Source organism: Magnolia sinica, chromosome 3, assembly GCF_029962835.1.
Source record: "Magnolia sinica isolate HGM2019 chromosome 3, MsV1, whole genome shotgun sequence".
NCBI lineage: Eukaryota > Viridiplantae > Streptophyta > Magnoliopsida > Magnoliales > Magnoliaceae > Magnolia > Magnolia sinica.
Window position 1 is genome coordinate 2,067,499 of NC_080575.1, and position 22,593 is coordinate 2,090,091.

General features: G+C 40.1%; 1 long non-coding RNA gene across 1 annotated transcript; it reads left to right on the forward strand.

Moving 5' to 3' along the window:
• The first annotated feature begins 5,701 nt into the window (after nt 1-5,701).
• On the forward strand, nt 5,702-16,156 carry LOC131239252 (uncharacterized). The gene is made up of 2 exons (XR_009168107.1): nt 5,702-5,779; nt 12,401-16,156. It is a non-coding gene; the product is annotated as an uncharacterized LOC131239252 (long non-coding RNA).
• Nucleotides 16,157-22,593: the final 6,437 nt, after the last annotated feature.

The window sequence follows — 22,593 nt, forward strand, 5'->3', positions numbered from 1 at the left end:
CTTTTGCCAACCAACCTGGTATGGCAGGGTTACCCAAGCCAAATTTGCGAGATTCTATCATATGGATGGTCGAATTCCATGCTTATTTCTAATTTTTACTATTTTTAGTAAGTTTTAATTTGATTATTACTCTTCATCCCTTAGGCTTCAGGAGTTGTGTCCAACATGGAAAGTGTTTGTATCAATCAAATTTCTCTCATTGCTTAGTATCAATCAAATTACTAATTTTATAAAATTTATTTATATTTTATTGCTTCTTTTTTTTTTTTCTATTCAATAAGTCTATCTGAGAAGTCCATTGATTCAGAGTACTTATCTTTGAGTAAGAGGGTGATAGACCTCATCACATTCATCCTGCGTCAATATTATATCAAAACCAGGACAATGGCCCACAGTAAGCTAAAAACCCAACGTGATCTAACAATATTGAAAAAGAGCAAAATCAATTACTTACTGTATAGAGGAAAAAATGAAGGTAGATATCCTAACTCTATGCATCACTTCCACCTTTTACATCCATGTAAGTTTGAGGGCCCACTTCTTACTCATACCTATTGGAAAGCTTGTGGGCTGACGCAGAGGAGGACGTGAGGTCGAGTGAATCATTAAAAACGAGTTTACAACCCTTTAAATAAGGGTATCAAGCAATGGGAAAGAAATCATAATCAAACTACAACTCAAACTCCTAGAATCATGACTTACTATAAATAGTAAACTTACTATTTATAGACGGTCGTGATGTCTACTAATGCGCAAGGTTTTCTACTATTTTGGCTTCACCAAACCGTTCCCCTAATTATTCTAAGCCCTTTTCACATCTATTAATAGTAATCTTACTATTTATAGTAAAGCTTGTCGGTCCAGCTTTACCTGTAGACGGATTGCGAGATACGCCCGATCTAAGGTCCGATGGTCCGGATGACTTCCCGCTCTACATCATGGGCCCACTAAGAATAATTGTGGGAACACAGCTTCTTCTCTTACAATACCTCCAGAACATCTACTAGGCCCACTTCTTTTTTCTTACATATAGAAAGCTTGTCGGTCCAGCTTTTCCTGTAGACGTGTTTGTGGGTCTCACTCCTTATACTTTTGTGTGTGTCCCATTGAACGATTGTGGGCCCACTTCTTTCTCTTATATTAGGTAATTTTTTGCAAACCACTCTATCATCATGTGCATTAGACGTGCCATAGGGCCTATATATACCTACTCGTGTATGCATGAATAAATAATAAATTTTCATTGAAGTGATAGAAACACAAGAAATCTTGCACAATTTTTTACAAGTGGGTCCAATCGGGTTAGCCAAGCTTGGTTAGGAATTTTCCCATGGGTTAGATCATAAGTCAGGCTACACTCTGGATTCTAATTTCCTAAAGAACTTTGACTCAAGTGGTCCATTACCTCTACTTTCCTTGTGCCCACACCAGGACACTGGGAATTGGAAAAGGCAACTAGCTGAAAAGTTGCTTTTTGCAAATTACCTTGTAAATAATTTTTTTGGAGGAAAGCTCTTTGATCCTTGTTGGGAAAAAAAATATCAATTCTTCATCACACAATAATATAAAAATCTAAAGAAAATGAAAAAAAGATACAAATCATAACAAAGATTTTTGTGATCTTCTTTTGGTGTGTATAAAGATTTTCTGTCATTCTATTATACTCAAAAGGTAAAAAAACGAAGAAATAACTCTCAATACAATAATGACTCTCTCACAATGAAATATATATTACTCCAAGTGAACTAAAATTTCTATAAAAACACTACAGAAAATTATGAAATTGCCCGCTAGGATGGGGCTACGCCCTAGATGCTCGAGAAAGAGAAAGTGCTAAGCTCGACCCACGACAATGCTGATGAGATGAATAATACATTTATATCTAATGATTGTGCCCCACATAGCCTAACAATACTTGCTCCACAAAACCTAACAATACTTGGACCTTTGATATCCACTATTCTTATAGTCAGATAATAAAATAAATATAGTTTTTGTTATTGTACATTTAAAATGGTATAATTAATTTGGACAGTTTAATTTGAAATATTTTTATGTCATTAGGCAAGTACTTGGTCATTTATATGTGCATCCATCATACTAAATATCAAAAAAATTTCCTTTCGTGAATAAATATATTGCAAGGCATGTTTTGAAAAGTCTCGATCTCTTTAAAGTTGGTAGAGACTGTAGTGTATGTGAGTGGTCCATGGTTTAATTCGTGGTTGTCTTTCATTGTAAACTTTACAGGTACCCCTGAAAGAACATGTTCTGAAAAGTATCAATAAGAAAAAGATGTTTTGGAACCATTTCTTGAAAAGTTGAATTTTAGCACCTACTTTATAAAACCATTTTCTAAAGTTCTGAAAATGATTTGCAAGAAAATATTCTTATAATATTTTTAATTTTCAAAATATCCTAAAACACCAAATAGACCACTTGCCTATCTTTCTAGGTTGTTCACCTGTCTTCCAGTCCAACTAGATTTATCCATTCTGCTAGATACGTCTACTAGATATAGTAGATTGTGCCCCAGTGTAATGAATGGGATTTCTAGCAATTTCATTGGCCTATTTGAAAGTGGGATTAGGTGGTATGGAATTGCATTTGGTCAAATGTAAATTCAATCATGCCTAGGTATGGTATTATTCTGTCCCATCAGAAAATACAATGAGATATTTTGTAGAATTCAAAATCCATTACATCTGTCAGCCCTACGTTGATATATGTGTTTTATCTATGCCGTCCATTCATATGTGCCCCTTGCATGTGACACTCAAATTATGCATATAGGTGAAGTCAAGTTGTGAAATATAATTCATTGATTACAATTTCATGGTTGACTAAATGTCGTTTCACTTAGTACGATATTTTTCTCAAAGACGAATTTGATCCCAAACATAAGACTGGATTGTCAAAATTCCATGGCATTTCTAGACATAATACTGGCGTTAATTCCACCTAATGCAATTTAATACCACCTTAGGGCTCTAATCCAGCTAAAATATCATACAAGAATAATTAGATGAATAGGAGGCAAAATAAAATAAAATAAATAGTTGGAGCATTTGGTGAGTCGGGACTCATCATGCATGCGTATCTTTTCACTCATGTGTGACCCATACAGGACATCTGAGCTATTCAAAAATTGAGGTCCATGAAGATCATGTTTCTGGAAATTCATGATGATCGGCAAAAAATACATGTCAAATCAGACTTTTGGCCATCTGCATTTTTGATAGTGTGACCCATTTGATGAGTGGATCAGGTTGATTTTTTACACACGGCATTTTCACGGTGAGGCTGCTCACCTGCATATCCCGCACAGAAACATGCGTCATACATAGCTTCAGAGAAGAAGTTATGTGCCAAAAACTAATAAATTATACTAATAAGATAAACTTGCATTCATGTTGAAGCTGAATCATTGGATTGTTTTGTTGACTATTCACTTCATTTTAAGTGTTTGACAGGTTTGATCATAAGACATTTTTTGTTTCCAGCGTGTAATTGAGAATGCACTCTATCTAATGAATGAATCTGGTCTCTAGTACGTAAGTTATATGGTCAAATTATTAATAAGTGCATTCCAACTAAAGTTTAGTCTAGGTTGGTACGTCTCCCTTGCCAAGTATACCGGGATAATAGTTGCATGGCATTCCTAAATATAAATGGCATTACATTTGCTGTCTTGGGAGAAAAGATTCATATGGAGTAGATCCACTCCGTCCAGCATGTGTGCCACCTTGTGTTTGGAGAGAGAATCAATGGTCGGGTGGACTACACCATGGAAAAAGTTTGGAGGGTGAGCTTTCCACTTACACTATTTCCAATAGTGTAGTCTACCTGAATCACGAATGACACTAATTTTCGGGCCCTTGTAACATGGGGCTACAAACATGATGGTTGGGGTGGATTTAACATTAACACCAAGGTAAGGCCCATGGTCGATTTCTGACCGGCCAAAGATAATGTGTATGTGAGATCCACTATGACCAATAGATGTATAATAACATATTGTTCCTGAAATCAAAAAATAAGGCTGACCTGGGATTTAGGTGGGCCACACTAATCGAAACAGCTGGGAGAGATGCCCACCCTTAACTCTACAATGCCCACCAAGATGAATATTTGAAATCCACTCCGACCATTAAATGACACACCAAAATATATGCTTGCATTCAAAAAATCAGGCTCACATGTAATTCAAGTGAGTCACACTATACAGTTTTCATTTGTGTTGTCCACTTGAACTACGGATGGAGATAGATTTTTAGCCCTGTTAATATAAGGTGACTGATCGAGGTAGATTTCACATTAACACCACTGTGGGACCCAGTTGTGAATATCTTCCAAACTTAAGTGAAAAAGGACTTTTGATATGTGGATGATTCAATCAAGACCCCAAGATAAGCCATAAAAACCATAGGTCCCAACTCTAATATGTTGTTCTCTAAGTTATGATCTACCTAGTCAATAACTTCCAACTAGTTAAGTGAATGTCACATCCAACCCTTCCAATAGGTTGGCCCAACATAAGGATTACCTAAAGCGAAAAAATTTAGTCCTATCTACTCATCAAGTGGTTCACATCATAGAAAAAATTTCTAGCCATTAATAAATAGAAAAATGTAAGTGTGGTCCATTCAATGAGGGGATGTGACTGATTTTTGCCTAAGGCAATCTTCATGGTGGGGCTAACCCATTGGATGGATTGGATGTCTGATGCATATGAAAGGTTGGGAGTTATGCACTGGGTGGTTTGTAACTTATGGTCCAACTGGTTGGATCTCTTAGAGAGAGAGAGAGAGAGAGAGAGAGAGAGAGAGTCTCCACCTATGATGATCCATCATGACATAAATGGTTTGGAATGTAGATCATTGAAACAAACACGATCCGGACCCAATGAGTGTCTTTAACCAAGATATGGACAGTGGCTGGGAACGCCCGTCAGCATCTTTAAACCATCCAGTCTTCAGTACAATGGTCATGATTAGACTGGGCCAATGAACGATCTGAGTTACATTTGATAGAATTTGATTAATTCTATTTTATGTCATTAAGATGGAGAACTCAACAAATAATTCTCTTTCTTTATCATTAATTGAACCCATGATTCAAGCCAGGGCCCCACCCTTAGCCAACTCTAGGAGCCCAAGCCCTAACCCTACAGCTTCAGGCTGCCCAGCCCGTTGCCACCCATAATATCAGTGACGATAGGACATGGCCATTGATTTTAAAACCAAAGAATTGGACCTGGGCCAGCACAATGTAAAAATAAAATGACCTGAACATGGACTAAGGCAAAGTCTCAACAGAAAAATAGATATTTTTTATATATTTTTTTTTAAATACCAATGACGGTCCACCACTTATGCCGTACATAAAAATAGATTTCAGCATCAAACAAAAAATCATTCTCAAAAAGAAAAACCACTTTTGTGAGAGTGAAGGGGACACTAAAGATACGTGTCCTTTATTCTCCAATGACGTAAAGATCGATTCCACACTAACAAAATTCGAACGGACCTTTACGAAACCAATTATGGGGTGGCCCACAGATTCGTGGAAATGATGAGACCTCCAAGAATTTAGAAAGCTGTCGACACTGGAGGCATTGGATTCTGTCGGTTTTATGACGTAGAGTGCACTCAGATCCTCTCTATATAAGCCCATGCAAGTGTGTGATTTTGTACAGCAGTTGGGTGAAGTTCCAGCCTCCTTTCAAAGCTCCAGGTGCACACCGTTGGAGACTTTGAAGTACGGAAGCAGGCTTAAGGTTGAAACTGGGCCCAAGTGGACCAGGCCCAGATCTTGTCCATAGGATGCTCCTCAAGGCTCATGGTTAGTCCCAGATAGGGCAGTTAGTAGGGGGTGGGTGGCCTGTTAGGGTTCCTGGCTGGCTATGTGAATAATCATCATATAGCCTAGGTTCAGGTTAGTTTGTTTTGGCCCATCATGGACCCAGGCCAGGCTCAGGCCTATGTTTTACTTTTCGATCCGGGCATTGACAGGCCGAGGTCTGTCAAAGCTTGGCCCACAAAGTAAAACCTAGGACCGGGGTCAGGCCGCCCCCATGGTGGGCCAAAACAAACAGGCCTGACCCATGATGATAATGCATGGACCGAGCCTTATTATGACCTGAGCCCGAGCCCGGCCACCCACTTCAGTGCAAGATCTGGGCTTTTCATTGGATGTGCCCACATTATGAATGATATTGACAAAAATGCCCTTTGTGCTAGGCTCAGGCGAATTGATGGGCTGTTATGAACAGCCTAAGCCCTGGCATGAAAGCCGGATGGGCCAACCACCGACCATTGACAACCCAAAGGGTAGTATTTGGGCTTGTAACTGCTTAGTTGCTTGATAAGTAGACATGGCCCATCCTTAAGTAAAACAGATGGGCTTAAGAAATTAGATAGTGGTCCGGACCCAGTTTCAACCTTGTGTAAACCCATGGAGGTGTTGAGAGGACTGTGGCGATTTTTCTGTGTGTATGTTGATTGGGCAAGCTTCCGACCTCCCTCGATGGGCTCCGAATGCCCTCGGCTAATGGCCGTGTGGAGTTTCGGAGCCGTCCAGGGGGGTCAAGAGCTTACTCCTCATGATTCTTGGTGCGCATGGCATTGGTGGACAGGGTTGGTTTAGGCACTTATTTTGAACTTGGGACCGCCCCGTTCAAAGTTCGGATTTTTCTGGGCCGGGGTTGGCCCATTAGCAGCCTTGAATCTCGGTTTCTATGGTCTGAACAGAGAGCATCCGAGTCGAGTGGAGCGTTGTGATCCTTCTCTGCCTCAGGATGTTATAAACCGTTAGATGGGCACACCATCATCTATCTATTGGCCTCATCTACAGGGGTGTGGATTGAGTTTAACCCACGACCCAATATGTGGGGGGTCCACTTTGGTATTTGCATAACATTCAATCCATCCATCATTTGCACTCCACACACACATACACCCTACTCATCTTCTCTGTTGCTATGCCAATCCAAAACTTAGGTGGGCCGCGGTTTACACAAAGGATGGACGGCTAAAAAAAATCTCAGTTTAGTTTTTCTAAGCCATATATGCTTTGTACTAACATCCTGGGCGGCATGATGAGTTGATCAACCTCATTTTTTGGGCCATTTCATATCCGTAGTTGGACCCAGTTTTGTTCGGATTATAGTTTTATTTTAATGTCTGTGTTATAATCCATCTCCAATGTCCCATTATTTGGATGGTTTGTATTTGATGGACATGGTACATACCATGCGAGCCTCATCAGATGTATCTCAGCCCCTATCTATCTTTGATGAGGGCAGAGATGTACAGCATCGAATCCACCGATCACGTATGTCTCGCTATGTAGACGCCCTGGCCAAAAAAGATAAGTGATGTAATTGGAAAGTCTGTGTTGAACACATTATCCTAATTATGGTATTTGATTTTCCTTAATAAGTGATGTAATCGGAAAGTTTGAGCATTACTGAACAATAAAATTTCAAATTTTACTTTTTGTACTTGTGAATTCAAAAATAACCCTGTGAGTATTTTTGTATATTTGAGGTAGACGGCAGTCTTCGTCGATCTGCCACATTGGCACATGTGGTAGCATGTATATGTTATTCGTTTTGTATGTGTATGCACTAACCAGCCTCCACATATCTTCAACATCTTCATGTACTCTTTTATAGCAACGAAAAAAAATATATATATATATGATTTGGCTCCCCTAAGTTTTGGAATGGCCTGGCTTTTACGTGTTTATTCATCTTGGAATGGTGCATCTTCTGGATGGATTTGATGGCATACAAAATATGGTGGGCGCCACACACTATCTAATTGACGTAGGGAAGGATGTGAGTTTGAGCACCGTCTTCCTCAAGCGAATAACTTTTCCAAATCTACAGAACTTCTCTGGACTCATCATAGAGACTTCTCGAATCCACAAGAAAGAAATCAAGCAAAATAGAAAAATAATTGTATAAAATTCAAAATTGATTGATGAATCAAATAAACAAGTTCACAACCCTTTAAATAGAGATACTAAGCAATGGAAGAGAAATCAGAAGCAAACTACAACTAAAACTCCTAGAATTCGCAACTTACTATTTATAGACGGTCGTGATGTCTACTAGTGCGCAAGGTTTTTGGCCAAAAATAGAAAGTATCCTATTTGGCCTTACCAAGCTGTTCTCTTAATTTTTTTAAGCTCTTTTCACGTTGGGCACAACTCCTAAAGCCCAATGGATGAAGAGTTATAATGAAACTAAAACTTACAATGTATAGTAAAAATGTAATTAAAACAGGGAAACAACTATTGATCCGGGGGTATTTTGCAAATCCAGCTTGCACAACCCAACTTATGCCAAGTTGGTTGGCTAAAGTAGCTCGTTCTACCCCAAAATCATATATTTTATATTCCATCTATCCAATTAAAACATGGACACCACTAGTTTGAGATTCCATCGCCATAACGTGATGGTGAATTAAGATCTTCCTTATATACATTCATGCTATGTAGTTTAGTTTTCAAGTTGCAAGAGAGAGGCGATGTGTACGCCTTAGTTCTTAGGCTCATTGGTCTGTTACATTTCAAGAGGAGTCTCTGTGCAGACTCATGGAGTCAATTAGCATACCCATGAGAGGGCCCGCATCAAATATCTGGGCCATGGATATGATGATGGTGGTTGCTTGAAGAATTGAAACTGAGGTGTTTTCTCTTCATCTCCCTCAAAGCCGTCCAGTGCCTAGAAGATTCAGTTCGCTAGTTTTCATTCAGCATTTGACACTTTGGGGGAGATGTACAAGAAGCCCCTCATGAGAAAGGCAACCCTGGGAAACTGTTTTCATACATCTTTCTGATCCAGCTTGATGTGTTCTTTTTAACTATAAAGATATGTTGTTTCTCCAATACATGTGAATTTCCATAAATCAGAAGGCTGTTAGCGAGCCAAGTTTGGTTCAGTCTCAAAAAAACTCAAGCCTTGACCGTTAATCTTTACGGGCCTAAAAATTCAGGACAAGCCCATAGGCCCATTACAGACCATGTCAATCACTTGAAGGCCCAAATCAGTTTGGCCCCAAGTAGAAGGGCTTGTGGAATGGAAACCAGGGCTCATCCTGTTTAATTTACTGGCTCCAAAAGCCCAGAAAGGTCGACCCAAGACAACGCCAGAGGATGCTGGACTGAAACTGGCCCAGACCAGCCCAGACCAGCCCAACTCAATTGGCTATTTGGGAATATTGTAGAGATAGTGTCTCGTCATGGGTAACGGCCCATCTCGGAACGTGGACGGAAAATGGTTCAAAATATAGATGAACAAAGGGGTTGATGGCAAAGTAAATATTCAGTAGAGAAATTGAAGTTTAATAAGATTTCTGACTTTTGAAGCATCAACCATCCGTGACAGGACCCAATAGATGGATGGACTTGATTTATACATCTCCCTTCCAATTATTATGTAGAGAGATGACTCTACCATATTCCGGTTCTTCCATGCCAGTATCACCAGCCATATAGCCATACAGCCACGGCATACAAAGGTCGCAAATTTAAGCCTTTGAAGAGAAAGTTGTAGTGCCTGCCATGATGTGTGTGTGATGCAGGAAAGACATGAGGCTGAGCACCGTCCTCCTCAAGGAGATAACTATTCCGAATCCACAGAACTACTCAAGACTCCTCCCAGAGACTTTTCAAGTCCACAGGAAAACAAGCAAGTAAAATAGAAAATAAATTTTATAAAATTTGAAATTGATTGATGAATTGTCTAATCTATATGTGCCTGTTACATCATATATATATATATATATATATTCATAATTACTAAAAATAGTAAATTCCTAACTCTAATAAAAATTTTAATTATACTAAAACTCTTCTAAAAATTAATTTCTAAAAATAAAAATTCCAAATAAACTTTTGCTATAAGAGTCCTTACATAAAGCTATTTCTAAAAAGGAAGAAAATCGAAAACTCTAAAAATAAAAATATATATATATTAAAAAATTCGAAATTACTTAAAATAGTAATATTTTCCTAAAAATTTATTTTTGAGCCGAAAGTGTGAGTTTTCTGACAAAAGGGACAGATGCAACCTGGGTCGGTTTACCTCGGATGGCCCATTTCAGTAAAGATTGATAGGGTGTGCGCCCTGTAACGATACTCGAATCTAGGGTTGTTCACGAGTTGAGCTAACTCAAAAAACTTGATCGACTTAGCTCGAGTCAGCTCGAATTGACTCGACTTGAATGGCCGATTTAGGCCAAGTCAAACTAATTATTTGAAGCTTGAGTTGAGTTCGAGCCGAGTTTGACCAGGGGGCATTTCAACTCGACTCAAAACTCGAACTCGAGCTCAACTTGGCTCGATTAATAAATATATTAAATATTATATATTATATATATTATATTAATATAAGTTTTAAGTTTTAACTTATAAAAATAAAAAACCCTAGAGTCTCTACTGAACCGCACGCACCCCCTTTCCTTTTCTTCTCTTTCTCTACCCGTTGTCAGCCGCACACCCGCCTGGACCACCACCACCAATTTTCATTTCAACTTCACAATAGTATGATTTCAATCTCTTGAGATCTACTTCTTGGACGAAAAACCCAAGAAATCCAAGATGAGTTCTTCTCAGATTTGTTAGAGCTTCAAGGAAATCTAATGATCTGATTGGCTAAAGCTCTTTACTTGGATTTCTGATCTGTGTTCTACTCTGTTTCTTTTTTAGTACTTGAATTTTTGCTGGTGGAAGAAGATCTAAAACAAATCGATTCTTACAGGTTTCCTTATTCGATTCGAAGCTTTGTTTGGTTTTTTTCATCAGGTTTTGCTTTGATTCTTCTAAGATTTTTGAATTTTTTATCAATGGAGGAGGATCCAAAACAGAATCCATTACCCTCTCACCCAACAAGCTCAACTCGAGGTAAACTCAACTTGACTCAAACCACTAGCTCGAAGCGAACTCGACTCGACAGCTTTGGCAAACAAGTCAAGCTTCAATGTTGAGCGCGAGCTCGAACTCGAGTACAACATGGACAAGCCGAACCGAGCTTGGCCCACCTCAACTCGACTTGGGTCGATGCCCACCTCTATCCAGATCAAAAGTTACAGTCAATTTACGGTCTACCTTCTTTTGGCCCAATCATGTTACGAACGTATCTGTGCCATATTCTACATCGGTGTGACATCTACTCTATCCATCATTGCGCAAGCTCAAGCAGGCAGTGCTTATCATATTTGAAATTTTCCCTTATCTTGGTGGGAATTGCTTATGAACGGTTTGGATTGGCATATAAAATAACAGTGGGCCGAGGGAGATCTGGCCCACTTGAATCTTGGATAGGCCTTCCTTTTGGGCTCATTTCCTAACTTGAGCTGACACAAATGAGGGACATGGAGTGTTGCTCCCCATCGCATGGGCCCACAGCCTCTTCTATCCTTGCCATTTGTGATTTATATTCCATCCATTCTGGTCTTGTGCATAACCTAGGTGCAGTGCAGATTCCTGTCTATGCCTTTTTTTTATTTGTTCTTCTTCTAATTTATTTTATTTATACTTGTTAATTTAAATTTCGGAAAATAAGAATTATTATTATTATCCGTATCATTGTATATGGGACGCGGATTGCGTACCGAGTTACTCCACCATTATGTTTGTGTCTTATCCAAGCCGTTAATCCGTTTAACAGATCATTTAAATGCATGGGCCCAAAGTTGAAGTATATACAAAGCTCAAGTAGACCACGCCACATGAAACAGTAGAAATTGAACACCAACCATTGAAAACTTCTTGGGGCCACAAAAGATTTGGCTCAAGCTGATATTTGTGTTTTCCCTTCATCCATGTCTGTGTGACCATATGAATAGGATGGATGAAAAATAAACATCACTGTGGACCCTAGGAATATTTCAACGATAGACGCCATTATCCCCACTATTTCATTTGTTGTGGTCCAGTTGAGATTTGGATATACCTAAATTTTTTACTCACATACTAAAATGATCTGGAAAAACGGATGGATGGCGTGGATAAGACAAATACATCACTTGTGGGACCCACATATAGCGTACTGGCGTCCGTTGTATGGCGTTTGGCTTTGTATTTTGGATGATGCCTCGCCAAACTTCCTTTAGTTTAATGGACCGGGGTTAGGCCTAACCCAGTCCATCTGATTATGAGGTGGCCCACAGATTCGTGCAGATGATGAGACGTCCAAGAATTTAGAAAACTGTCGATATTGGGGCATCGGATTCCATCAGCTTTATGACGTAGAGTGCACTCAGATACTCTCTATATAAGCCCATGGAAGTGAGTACTTTTGTACAGCAGTTGGGTCTGCCTCCAGCGTCCCTTCAAAGCTCCTGCTCCACACAGTCGGAGCCTTTCAAGTATGGAAGCTGGCTGTAAGGTTGAAACTGGGCCCCACTGGACCAGACCCAGATCTTGTCCATCGGATGCTCCTCAAGGCTCATGGGTTTGTCCCAGATAGGGCACTTAGTAGGGCTGTCAACGGGCTGGGTGACCCGTCAGGGTTTCTGGCGGGCTTAGCCTGGAATACTAGGCCAGAAGGCCAGGGCCTGACCTAAAAGTTAAGCCCGTTTGACTGGCTCGAGCTTTGTTTAGAAGCTCGTTGGCCCAGTCCTGCCCATTTAGGATTTCAAGGGCATTTTTGTCATGCATGATTCATAGTGGGAGATCTTGTCCATAAGTGGTTTTTGGGCTCCTGCTCGGACTGGACTCGGATTTGAGCCATGCATAATCATCATAGCCTAGGATCGGTCTTGCTTGTTTTCGCATATCATGAACCCGGGCATGGACAGGACGAGGTCTGTCAAAGACTGGTCCACAAAGTAAAACCTACACCTGAACCCGGGCCACTCCCATGGTGGGTCAAAACAAACAGGCCTGACCCATGATGATTATGCATGACCCGATCCTGGCCACCCACTTCTTTGCAAGATCTGGGCTGTTCATTGGCTGTGCCCCCATCGTGTATGATATTAACAAAAATGCCTTTTTCAGCTAAGCTTAGGCAAGATGATGGGCTTCTATACACAGCCCTTGGAGGCCCTGGCACGAAAGCCTGATGAACCTTCCACCTACTAATGACAGCCCTAAGGGTACTATTTGGGCTTGCATCTGCTTAAAGGCCTGAGAAGTAGATATGGCCCATCCTTAAGTAAAACAGATGGACCTATGAAATTGGATAGTGGGCCCGACCCAGTTTCAACCTTGTGTAAACCCATGGAGGTGTTGAGAGGACAGTGGCAATTTGTCTGTGTGTGTATATTGATTGGGCAAGCTTCCGATCTCCCTCGATAGGCTCCGAATGCCCTCGACTAATGTCTGTATGGAGTTCGGAGCAATCAAGGGAGGTCAAGAGCTTACTCCTCATGATTCTTTCTGGGCCCTGGACGGCCCATTGGCAGCCTTGAATCTCGATCTCTTTTGTGCCTCTGGATGTTATAAACCGTTGGATGCTCACACCATGATCTATCCATCGGCCTCGTCTACCGGGTTGGGATCCACAACAAAGCTGTGTGGATTAAGTTTAACATAGGACGAAATTTGTGGGCCCCACTGGTATTTTCATGACATCCAATCCATCCATCATGTGCGCCCCACACACACACACACACCCTTCTCATCTTCTCTGTTGTGACACCAATCCAAAACTCAGGTGGGCCACGGTTTACACAACGGATCGACTGCTTAAAAAGCCTCAGCTTAGTTTTTCTAAGCCATATGCTTTGTATTAACATCGTGGGCGGCATGGTGAGTGGGTCAACATCATTTTTGGGCCATATCATATCCATGATCGGACCAAACTGATGGACAGCTTTGTTAGGATTATACTTTCAGCCTAATGTTTGTGTTATAATCCATCTCCGATGTCCCATTATTTGGACAGTTCGTATTCGAGGTACATGGTACAGGCCATGCGAGCCTCACCAGATGTATCACAGCCCCTGTCTGTCTTTGATGAGGGCACGGAGGTATGACATTGTATCCGTCCATCATATAAGTCTTGCTATGTAGAGACCCCTTGATGTAGAGCAGGTCACATACACTTTCATGGTAAAGATGGATAAAAAAGGATCCGGACCATCAGAACCTTAAATCAGTTATATCTCGCAAACTGGAATGAGTTTTTCAACATACCATATATGATTTTGAGTAGAAGAACATACTTGAGCCAACCAACCCGGCTATATCAGACTGCCCGCATAAGATTTGTGAGATTCCATCAGTCCCGTTTATTTTTGTTTTCACTATAAATAATAAGTTTTAGTTGGAGTATTAACTTTTGATCATTTGAGTTGTACAAGTCGTGCCCAAACCATGAAGTCTAAGTAGTTGGAGTCTGTTTAAAACTTCATCCTAACTGTTTAAATATTCTACGAGGAGTCCATGGCCAAAAAGATAAGCGATTCCACTCATCAATTTTCTGATGGGCTACATGTTGAAGACAAGGGTAAAATGATTTACCCATGGCTCACCGGTAGGCATGGCCAAAAAGTTAGGTGACTCCACTCATCAGAATTCAGATGGGCTACATGTTGAAGACAAGGGTAAAATGATTTACCCATGGCTCACCGGTAGGCATGGCCAAAAAGATTAGGTGACTCTGCTCATCAGAATTCAGATGGGCTACATGTTGAAGACAATGGCAAAATGATTAACCAATGGCTCACTGGTAGGTTAGAGTGTATTTCAACGCTGAGGTCATGAGTTTGAATACTCATGTTGAGCGTGCATGTGAGTGTTGAAACCCAAACCCATGGGTACTCGAACCCATGACCTTAGGGTTGAAATGTGCTCTATTTACCATTGAACCATGGGTTGCAACCTGTTTAAAAGTCACTCTGATAAATACACCAATCGAGAAAGCCACAACAGAAGAAAAGCTGCTAAAGAGGGTAGAAATCTGCCTTGTCACAGGAGCAATACAGGTTGTTGAAAGCTGCTCTTATCCACAGCAAAGGCGTTTGAGAGTTATAAAAAAAAGGGTAGAAATGACCGTTCTCGCAATAACTTGCCATGCATCAACAACAATTGTTGGACTTTTACTCTCTTTTTTTCTTCTTTTTTATTTGTTAGAGTATGAAATACGTACTTCTACTTAAATACATTCATGTAAATCTGTTGGGATCTCCTATAGTTCTTTAGGAATAAGATGTCTTTCATTTTCCAATTCTCACATCCTGAAATCTGTGCGGATCTCATTATTTTAATGCCCTGATCTAAGAATCAAGCCCATCCATTAATCAGATGTGCCACACTTTAGCATGGCTCCAAAAACATTTAAAAATATATATTTTTTAAGCTGCCCAAACAACACCATTGTCCAAATTAAAAGTGGAATTACTTGATTTTTTATGGAGAACATCTAGATATCAAACCATATGATGGACGGCTTGTATATATTACACCAATCTGCCACATTGGCACTTAGCAAGCCACCACATATCCTCATCTTTAAGTTTTGGATCTCTATTCATCTTCCTAGGTTGCATTTTCTGGATGGATTTGATGTGATGTACGCCACACACATTCTAATTTTTTGAGTTGTGGGCCTCCCCGCCCCAATTGTTCCCTTTGGTGTGTCTTACCTAGGTTTTGGATCAACTTGATTTTTAGGCAAAAAGGAGAACAGGAGAGGGAGCAAATGATGAACGGATTGGACGTCACCCTCACATCCTAGTGGGCCCAACTACAAAGTTTGTAATTAATTGTTTTATATATTTGAAAGAAACAGAGCTATTGGACCATTTGAAGCTTAATTTCAATGTTGCACTTTAATCCATTTTTATCATTCACTAATATTAAACTAATTTGTTTCTACATTCTTTTCTTTATTTTAAGAATTAATACTTTCATTAATAGAGATGGAAGAAAACATGCGCCGAATGATCCATTGCAATGTCCAAAGGTGATTTAGGACCCCACTCTTCACATGCAATGGACCAGAAATTGAGCAAGGCTGGACATCACATGGACAATGATCTCACACGCATATCATGTTGATTGCTGTGATCTAGTTAAAGTACCGTTCTTTGAATAATCTGTTGGATTACCCGAACTCCCAAGTGATTTTCGGCACATCTTCAACAAAGAAAGGAAAGAATTATTAAGAAAGTGGGGTGGTAAAAAAACAGATAAACTAGAGCTGGGGAGAGAGCTGCATGCAGGCAGCCCTTTATCCTAAGCTTCTTTTATTAAATCAGTTGAATAAGAGCAACGCTATAGCAATTTGCATGAATGACCCCTTAGAGGGGACTTGCATTGCATCGAGCACATGTTTACTAGCTGGCTGCTCAAGAATAAGCAATCAGTTTCTTCCCATAAGTTATGTTCATTTGACAACGTGGATTTAAATTCCAATGGAAAACGGTGACTTTTGAACTTGTGCATTCAAGTGAATTTTACAAACCAACTTTAAGATGAGAATGCCAAAAAGGAGCTATTTTAAGAGATTTTGAAAAAATCCAAATCCAAATCTTAGCAGGAGGCATCCTCTCCCACCTCCCCACGCATGATAAAGCATAGTCTCTCCATGCTTCTTATTCTCCTTTTATGTGTGGTCTGTATAATGAGAGTCATATATAAGGAAAGGCATTCCATTCATAATTTAAAGAATTTTAAGTGAGAGATTTATGGTATAAAAATAATAATAATAATAATAATAGTGGGAGAGAAGTAAGTCTTATATTTTGATTTTTCTTATTTTTAATGAAAAAGAAAATAAGCTTTATGTTATTGTCGCATATTGTCGACCCACATAAATATTTGTGCCTTATTGATTACATGTGAGCGTAAAGAATGAGAATTGGATGGATACAACTCTTAGACCTTGTGATAGATGGCCTATATTAGAAAAACACACTTATCAAATGATCATATATACTTATTTGTTTTCCTGGCTCTAAGAGCTTAATATTAACCATAAACTGTTTTTCTTCACCACCGTTGCTTGGAAGGCCACCACTGAGTTGACTATGATCACGCGATCTAACTGCCATTGGTATTAGGGCCCATTAAACGGATAGACTAAATTGACACATAGCCTGCCACATGTACTGAACATGAGCTGACCCAATTTTTTCTCCATAACAACCCAAAAATTAGATTGAGAAGCAGAGAGTAACTATCGCACGTATCTCAGGAAATTGGACCACTCAATATTTTATTTTAAACCATCCATTTAATAGTCTTCTATTCAAAGGCTAAGATTGCTTGATCACTATGATTTTCAGTATAAGCTGCATTCATGAGATGCAATGCAATTTGGATGGTCTGGATACCCATGCATGAGTGTTATATGAGGGCGTGAACTTTTTCTGCCGGGGATACAAAAACAAAAACAAAAAAAAAAAAAAAAAAAAAAAAAAAAAAACAGATTGAAATATTTCAGCCCTTTCATGATTTAACCCTTTCTCTTTGCATATGGACCGCATCCTTAAGCACTGTTTTGTGGGCCTTAGTTGAGGACCATCCTATCTTGAAGATTTTGGAGGCAGATACCATCAGCTGCATATCTAGCAAGATCAACTGCTGGGATCATTGAAATATGACACCAAATCCAACGGATAGTGATTCGTAGCACCCTATTCTATCAAAACCAGGACAATAGGCTACAATCAGCAAGAAACCCAACATGATCTCTCTTTTAAAAAAAAAAAAAAAAAAAAACAAAACAAAATCAAATTCTTCAGTATAAAAGAAAAAACATGAAGGTATAAGGAATAAAAATTAACATGCAATGAAGTAAAAGGCCTATCACCCCGATATTATAACTAGAAGCCCCACTTCCTCTTTTTCCATCCATAAAAGCTTGTAGGGCCCACTTCTTCCTCATACCTCTGGAAAAGTCTGTGGGCTCCATTGCCTCTTCTTTACCTCTAGGAATGATCGTGTGGGCCCACCTCCTTCTCTTACAATACATCCGGAACATCTGGTGGGCTAACTTCTTTCTCTTACATTTAGAAATCATGTGGGACTAGCTTCACCTGTGGAAGTACTTGTGGGCCCCACTTCTGACTCATACCTTCATGGGTCCCATTGCTACCTCTTTACTACTAGGAATGATTGTGGGCCCACTTGTTTCTCTCATATAGTGAAATCTTGTGGGGCCAGCTCTACCTGTAGAAGTGCTTGTGGGTTGTGGGCCCCACTACTTCCTCATACCTCTGTGGGTCCCATTGCTTCGTCTTTACTTCTAGGAATGATTGTGGGCGGACTTCTTTCATCTAGAAACTGTGGGGCCAGCTTTACCTGTAGAAGTGGTTGTGGACCCCACTACCTGTTAGGCCTCTAAAAAGGCTCGTGGATCCTATTGCCTCTAGAAAAATTGTCAGTCCCACAGCCTATTAGGCCTCTAAAAAGGGTTGTGGATCCTGTTGCCTCTATAAAATTTATCGGTCCCACTTCCTACTAGGCCTCTAAAAAGGCTCGTGGATCCTATTGCCTCTAGAATTGTTGAGGGCCCCATTCCTTATACCTCTGTGGGTCCCACTGCTTCCTTTTTACTTCCAGGAATGATTGTGGGTCCACCTCCTCTTACTTTACCTCTAAAATATCTCGTGGATCTCTTGCATATAGAAATTTTGTAGGCCACCTTTACTTGTAAAAGTATTTGTCGGCCCCATTAGATCATTAACCTAGGAGAGTCATGGTCCATTAGAGCTCAATACAATGTTAAACTAGGAGAGTCATGGTCCATTAGATCTCGATGGGTGTTGCATATAGAAATGTTGTAGGACATAATCATTAACCTAGGAGAGTCATGGTCCATTAGATCTCGATACAATGTTAAACTATGACCATCACGGGTGCTTAGAACACATTTGTGGACATTAATTCATGAAATGTATGGTTATCTTTTTCATTTTTGTGTGGTCCATTTTTGTGCATGATTGGGAAATTTCTTAGCATCCACCAGAGAAAATTCATTAAGCTATCTAGATCTCTTTAGTATTGGGATAAATCAGGAAAAAAATTCCCAGGATGGAAGACTATCAACAACATTGGATCAACATATACCCTCATATTTCAAGTACAATCTAACCTTATAAAAAATTGTACATAATCGTACTCGAAAGGTCTTGAGATTAGGATTTTATTTTAGATTCGGGAAAAATTACATTTCATTGCATATCTACAATAAAATCTCATTAAGTAGGCCCACTTCTCTCTTATATGTAAAAATCTTGTGGGGTGGCTTTACCGTAAAAGTGCTTGTGGACCTCACTTTTTATTAGCTTTAAAAAGGCTAGTGGATCATGTTACCTCTTGAAAAGCTTGTGGGCCCTACATCTTTGTCATACCTCTATGGGTCCCATTACTTCCCCTTTACCTCTAGGAACGATTGTGGGCCCACATCCTCCTCTCACTTTATCTCTAAAAACATCTAGTGGGCCCACTTCTCTCTTACATGCAAAAACCTTGTGGGCCAGCTTTACCTATAGAAGTGCTGGTGTGCCCTCACTTCCTAGTTGGCCTCTAAAAAGACTTGTGGACCCATTGCCTCTAGAAAAGATATGGGCCCATCTCCTTCCTCCTACCTCTATGGTCCTCATTGCTTCCTCTTAATTTTAGGAATGATTGTGGGTCCACCTTCTCTTTGGGTACCTCGCAATTACTTTACCTGTGAAGTGCTTGTGGACCCCCACTTCCTATATCGCATCTAAAAAGGCTCTTGGATCAGATTGCCTCTAGAAAAGCTTGTGAGCCCCACTCCTTCCTCACACATCTATGGGTCCCATTGCTTCCTCTTTACTCCTAGGAATGATTGTGGGTCCACTTCCTCTTACCCTACCTCTAAAACATCCTGTGAGCCCACTTCCTTCTCTCACATAGAGAAACCGTGTGGGCAAGCATTACTTGTAGAAGCGTTTGTGAACCCCGCTTTTTATTAGGCTTTTAAAAAGTCTTGTAGATCCTATTGCCTCTAGAAAAGCTTGCGGGCCCTAATCCTCCCTCGTAACTTTTTGGGTCCATTGCTTCCTCTTTACCTCTGGGAGTGATTGTGGGTCCACCTCCTCTTCCCTCTAAAACATCTTGTGGGCCATTTCTCTCTCTTATATATAGAAACCATGTGGGCCAACTTTAACTGCAGAAGCGTTCGTGGGCCCCACTTCCTACTATAGCTCTAAGAAAGGCTCTGTGGTTTAATTGCCTTTTGAAGAGCCTATGGGTCCAATAAAAAGTGGGTCCAATATTCGCCTTATTCGCCTTTGGTTCTGAAATCTAGTTGCCAATTTGTTAGGGGAAGAACATATGTAGCCCACTTGCCATTCTTCCTCCAAAAACAAAAGGAGCTTGTGGGCCCCACTTTCTCTTCTTAGAAGAAGAAAACCCTGTGGGACCCACTTCTATGAAGAATATAAAAATACATGAAGATTGATCCCAAAGGGTCAAAAACACTGTAGAGTCAACTTCATGTGGGGCCCACCGTGATGTGTCAGACATTCAAACCGAGCATATGATGTGATCTGTTGAGAAAATTGGACTCCAAAAAAATCATCCTGATCCAAAACTCAGGTGGGCCATTAATCCATCAATAGCATTTTAAGATGATATCCAAAACCCCTAAATCCCGTGGATATCCGTTACCCATTTGCTAATATACACCCTTCTTTCTCCTAATTACGCCGTATATTATAGTATCCTTGGGCCCTCAATTAATATAAGTGAGGCCCATCATTTAGTTATCCAAACCATTGATATAATAGATTGAACGATGGACGGATATGCACTAAGAATAATCTCTGGCTAGATTATTCAGTGTGCAACGGTTTATTTGAAGGCCGAGATCGAAAGGTTAAAATTTTACGAACTAGATATTTATGGGATACATACATCATGATGGGCCCACGTAGCACTGTCAGTAGCCACCTCACTACCAATGCTGTTAATATGCAATCCACTTCTAACTAGAGTTGGGCATGTCTGACCCAATCCGGTGGATCCCGGATTGTGTTCGGATCAGTGGTCAATCCGGACCGATCCGATCCGAATTCGATCTGAATGGATCCGATACGATCCGGTCGGGCCCTATATATAGGTTTTTTACTTTTTACTACCCCTCTACTCGTCCCGAACCGAACGAATCCATAACTCTAGCCCTTCTTTCTCTACCAGAGCTCGATCTAAGCCCACCACCACCACCGCTCAACCCGACAACCCATCTGACCGTCCCTACCTTCTCCACATCTAGTAGGTAAGGTTGATTTGTTGTTAATTTTTACCCGAACCGAACGAATCCAAAATCATGAAGACCTCATCTCATCTCTTCTCTTCTCTAACAGGGCTCGATCCGAAGTCCGAACCCACCAGCAACCCATCCGTCCCTATCTGCATCGAATCGGGTAAGTAATTTAGGTTTTTTTATTTCTTTACCCTAACCCAGTAACCCTCTTCTCTAAACCCGACCACTGTTTGGGTGGTGCGGCCCTGGCTCGACGCAGGTCCGGCAATGGTCGGGGTCCAACCCTGGCTCGTTGCCCGCTGGTGGCCCACTGGTGACCCACCTAATGAATTTATCAGCTTTATTATTTAGTTGGGATATTACATAATCGAACAGGATCTATTTTGATTCCTTCTTTTTTGTGGGCCATCTATAGATTAGATATATCATAAAGGTCATGTTCATAGACCGATAGATGAAACATACATCAAGGTGGGTCCCACGGGCCAGTCCATCATGGTGGACCATTGTTCTTATATTTTTAAATTTTTTATTTAACTACTGCCAATTAATGTGGATCATTTTTTTTATTAAATCATCCTGTGTGAGGTTGCATTGAGTGAGAAAGAAAGCCACGTTGCTTCCAACAATTTGAATCATATATATCCAGCTCTATAAATGAGTTGTTATTAACATCTCCTCTTCAAGGACTTTCTAGATTTCTAGATTTCAAACGTGGTTTGGACGGTCATAAGTCATAACTCATAAGTTAGTTATGATTGAGAGATTAGGGCTTGAAGTGGAAGGAGAGTATGGCTTTACAATAGGAATTAGGAAGTATCTCTTCTTGGGAAGCTTTTGTGTTTGTGGACTCTTCGACAGGAGTGGATTAGTCGCAGCCCATACCATGGGCCCACTTTGATGTATGTATTTTATAATCATGTTATTCATCCGTTTTAACATATCATTTTAGGGCATGATGCCAAAAATGACGAAGATACAAATATCAAGTGGACCATACTATAGTAAATCGTGGTGGCCTGGATCTCCCACCTATGAGCCATATACTGTTTAGTGAAATAGGGGATTGCTTGAAAGGCAATCAAGGTATAAACTTGTGATTGTTGCTTATATTGCTTACATTGCTTTTTACATACCCATATTCAGAGTTTACGTATTTTTTTTTTGCTTAAATTATTATTGTGACTTGTTAGTTGTGAATTGTGACTTGTGATTGTAATTTGTAAGTTAGATAATTAATTACCCATTTGAGGATTTTTATGTGGCCATACATAGATATGGTGTGTTTTTGGTGGCATAGAAATAACTCAAATTGTCCCATTTTTGACAATTCAAGTTTAAATACATAGTATGCTTTCATATAATCTATTTAAATATTCATACCTGATCCG